Here is a 4783-nt window from a genome sequence, read left to right as displayed (position 1 = left end):
CGTGTCCCCCCTTTGACGATGACGATGACAATGAGGATGAAGATGGCAATGACGATGATGAAGGTGACCATGACAACAACCATGACAATGACCATGACCATGACCATGACAATGATGACGATGACCATGACAGTGATGATGAAGATGATGACCATCACGACAATGATGATGACAATGATGAAGATGACGATGATGACAATGATGAAGATGACGATGATGACGATGACCATGACAATGATGAAGATGACGATGATGACGATGACCATGACAATGATGAAGATGACGATGATGACGATATGATGACAATGACGATGATGACCATGACCATGACAGTGATGATGATGATGACCATGACAATGATGACGATGAAGACGACAATGGTGATGAAGATGATGACCATCACGACAATGACGACAATGATGAAGATGACCATCACGACGATAACGGTATGATGACAATGACGATGATGACGATGAGCATGACGATAATGATGACGATGACCATGATGACAATGATAATGACCATGACAATGACCATGACCATGATGATGAAGATGATGACCATCGCAACGACGATGGCAATGATGACCATGACCATGATGGTAAAGATGACCATGACAATGATGACGACCATGACAACAACCACGACAATGACAATGATGATGATAACAATGATCATGACCATGACAAGGACCATGACAATGACCATGACCATGACCATGACCATGACGATTTTGACAATGATGATAACAATGATGATGATGATGATGACCATGACAATGACCATAACAATGACCATGACCATCCATGGCCATGACCATGACCATGACAATTACCATGACAATGACCATGACCATGACGATTTTGACAATGGGGCTGGGAGGGGCCGGGGGGGCGGGAACCCCCCCAAAAATTTTGGGGGGGTGTTGGGGACACCCGCACCCCAAAATCTGGGGCATTTCTGGGGAGAAAACCCCAAAATTTGGGGTTTTTTTGGATGATAAAACTCTGAATTTGGCTTTTTTTTTTGAGGAACCGCCCCAAAATTTGGGGTTTTTGGGGTGAAAGAGCTCGAGGAGAACCCCAAAAACATTGGAGGGGCTGGGGACACCCGCACCCCAAAATCTGGGTCCTTTTGGGGAGAAAACCCCAAAATTTGGGGGTTTTTGGGTGAAAAAACGCTCTGAATTTGGGTTTTTTTGGAGGAACTGCCCCAAAATTTGGGGTTTTTGGGGTGAAAGAGCTCGAGGTGAACCACAAAACTTTGGGGGGGGGTGTGTTGGGGACATCCACACCCCAAAATTTGGGGTTTTTTGGGGGAGAAAACCCCAAAATTTGGCGGTTTTTTGGATGAAAGAAGCTCTGAATTTGAGGGTTTTTTGGAGGAACCGCTCCAAAATTTGGGGGTTTTTTTTGAGGAACCGCCCCAAAATTTGGGGTTTTTGGGGTGAAAGAGCTCAGGGACACCCCAAAATTAATGGGGACACCCCAAAATCAAGGACGAAGCCAGAAGATTTTTGGAACTTTTATTTGACAAAGTCAAAATTGGGGGGGGGGACGACCCCAAAATCCCCTCGGGGGGAAATTTGGGGACCCCCCCCCCAGGTGAGATTTGGGGTTTTTTGGGGACCCCCCAGGGGGATTTTGGGGAACTCCCCTGAGGGAATTTGGGGATTTTTGGGTTCCTCCCCAGTCCTGGTCACACCTGGAGGATTTTTGGGGTCCCCCCAGGTGGATTTTGGGTTTTTTTGGGGCCCCCCCAGTGAAATTTGGGTTTTTTGGAGTCCCCCCGGTGACATTTGGGGTTTTGGGGGGCCCCCCAGGTGAGATTTTGAGTTTTGGGGCCCCCCCCAGGTGAGATTTGGGGTTTTTTGGGGCCCCCCCAGGTGACATTTGGGGTTTTTGGGCCCCCCCAGGTGACTTTTGGGGCCCCCCCAGGCATATTTTGGGTTTTTTTGGGGCCCCCCCAGGTGGATTTTGGGTTTTTTGGGGTCCCGGTCACACCTGGGGGGGCTCAGGTGGGATTTGGGGTCCCCCCCCCGTCACACCTGGGGGGGGTCGCTGGGTCCTCCTGTGGGGGCAGAGAGAGAAGAAGGGGCTGGAGACCCCAAAAATCCCAAACCCCAAAATCCCCAATCCCCCAAAATCCCAAACCCCCAAATCCCCAAAATCCCATGACCATAACAATGACCATGACCATCCATGACCACGACAATGATGATGATGACCATGACCATGACAAGCACCATGACAATGATGATGACAATGACCATGACCATGACCATGATGATGATGAGGATGACCATGACCATAACAATGGCCATGACCATGATGAGATGACCATGACCATTACCATGACAATGATGATGACAATGGCCATGACCATGACAATGACCATGACAATGACCATGACGACGATGATGACCATGACCATAACAATGGCCATGACCACAATGATGATGATGATGAATCCCAAACCCCAAAATCCCCAATCCCCCAAAATCCCAAACCCCCAAATCCCCAAAATCCCAAACCCCCAAAATCCCCAAATCCCCAAAATCCCAAACCCCCAAAATCCCAACCCCAAAATCCCAAACCCCCCAGACGATTTTGGGATCCCCAGGTGAGTTTAGGGTCACCCCAGGTGAATTTTTGGGGTGCCCCAGGTGCTCCCCAGGTGAGTTTTGGGATCCCTCAAGTGATTTTAGGATCTCTCCAGGTAATTTTGGGGTCCCCCCAGGTGAATTTTTGGGGTCCCCAGGTGAATTTTGGTCCCCCAGGTGAATTTTGGGATCCCCCAGGTGAATTTTTGGGGTCCCCCAGATGAATTTTTGGGACTCCCCAGGTGAATTTCTGGTTCCTCAGGTGAATTTTTGGGACTCTCCAGGTGAATTTTTGGGACCCCCCCCGGTGAGTCTGGGGTCCCCAAGGTGAATTTTGGGATCCCCCAGGCGAGTTTTTGGTTCCCCAGGTGAATTTTTGGGACTCCCCAGGCGAGTTTTTGCCTCTCCAGGTGATTTTGGGATTCCCCAGGTGAGTTTTTGGGATCCCTCAGCTGATTTTGGGACCCCCCCAGGTGAATTTTTGGGACCCCCCAGGTGAACCTTTGGGACCCCCCAGGTGAGTTTTTGCCTTCCAGGTGATTTTGGGGTCCCCCAGGTGCGCTCGGGACCCCCCAGACCCCAAAATCACTCCCGGGGTCGCTCAGGGAGGAGTTTAATGCAGCAGCCAGGTACAGGCAGGTGAGCCCGGGCTGAGCAGCCACGCCCAGGTGTGCCCAGGTGTGCCCAGGTGAGCCCAGGTGAGCTCAGGTGAGTCAGTCCAGCAGCGACAGCCCCCCCAGAGAACCCAAAAAGACCCCAAAAAAGCCCCCCAGAGTGAAGCAGCCGTGCCCAGGTGAGCTCAGGTGTGCCAGGTGAGCCCAGCTGTGCCCAGGTGAGCTCAGGTGAGCCCAGGTGTGCCCAGGTGAGTCAGGCCAGCAGCTCCAGGAAGCGACAGCCCCGAAAGAACCCAGAAAGACCCCAAAAATCTCTCCCAGAGCGAAGCAGCCGTGCCCAGGTGTGCCCAGGTGAGTGCAGGTGAGCTCAGGTGAGTTCAGCAGTGCCCAGGTGAGCTCAGGTGAGTCAGGCCAGCAGCTCCAGGCAGCGACAGCCCCCCCAGAGAACCCAAAAAGACCCCAAAAAGGCCCCCCCAGAGCCAAGCAGCCGTGCCCAGGTGAGCCCAGGTGTGCCAGGTGTGCCCAGGTGTGCCCAGGTGTGCCCAGGTGTGCCAGGTGTGCCCAGGTGTGCCCAGGTGTGCCCAGGTGAGCTCAGGTGAGTTCAGCAGCGCCCAGGTGAGCCCAAATTGGGAACTGAGGAGTCCTGGGGGGCTCCCAAAGGGAATTTTGGGGGTTTTGGGGGGTCCCAGAGGTGGTTTTGGGGTCATTTTGAGTTCTTTTGGGGCTGATTTTGAGGTTTCTTGGGGTCCCAGGGGTGTTTTTGGGACCCCTGATGTGTTTTCAGGCCGATTTTTAGTATTTTTGGTTCCCAGAACTGGTTTTAGGGCAACTTTTGGGATTTTTTGGGGTTTGGGAGTAAGTTTGGGGTGGTTTTGCGGCGATTTTGAGGGACTGTCTTTGATTTTTGGAGAGAGTTTGGGGGGTTTTTTTTTTAGGTCCCAGGGGTGATTTTGGGTTATTTTTGGGGTGTTTGGGTGATTTGGGGGGGGTTTGGGGTGAATCTTGGGATTTTTGAGGTGATTTTGGGATTTTTGGGGGGATTTTTGGGGTCCCAGAGCTGTTTTTTAGGGCGGTTTTGGGGGTTTTTGAGGTGTTTTGGGGGATTTTTGGGTGATTTTTTTGATTTTTAGGTGTTTTTGGGGTGAATTTTGGGGTTTTTGGGGGTGAATTTTGGGTTTTTTGGGGTGATTTTGGGGGGGATTTTGGTGTCCCAGAGCTGTTTTTTAGGGTGGTTTTGGGGGTTTTGGGGTGTTTTGGGGGATTTTGGGGTGATTTTTTTGATTTTTAGGTGTTTTTGGGGTGAATTTTGGGGTTTTTGGGGTGAATTTTGGGGTTTTGGGGAGGGGAGCTCTTACGGAAACGAACCCTCTGGAAATCCGAGATCTCCACCCCCGGCCCTGCTGGGAACGGCACCAGTACAAACCAGTATAAACCAGTATAAACCAGTATAAACCAGTATGGACCAGTATGGACCAGTACAGACCGCTTCGCACCAGTCCAGACCAGTCCAAACCAGTATAAACCAGTACAGACCAATATAAACCAGTAACAACCCCCCCAGTGACCC

This window comes from Passer montanus, unplaced genomic scaffold, assembly GCF_014805655.1.
Source record: "Passer montanus isolate IOZ18808 unplaced genomic scaffold, ASM1480565v1 scaffold458, whole genome shotgun sequence".
NCBI classification, from domain to species: Eukaryota; Metazoa; Chordata; class Aves; order Passeriformes; family Passeridae; genus Passer; species Passer montanus.
This window is presented reverse-complemented; position numbering follows the sequence as displayed.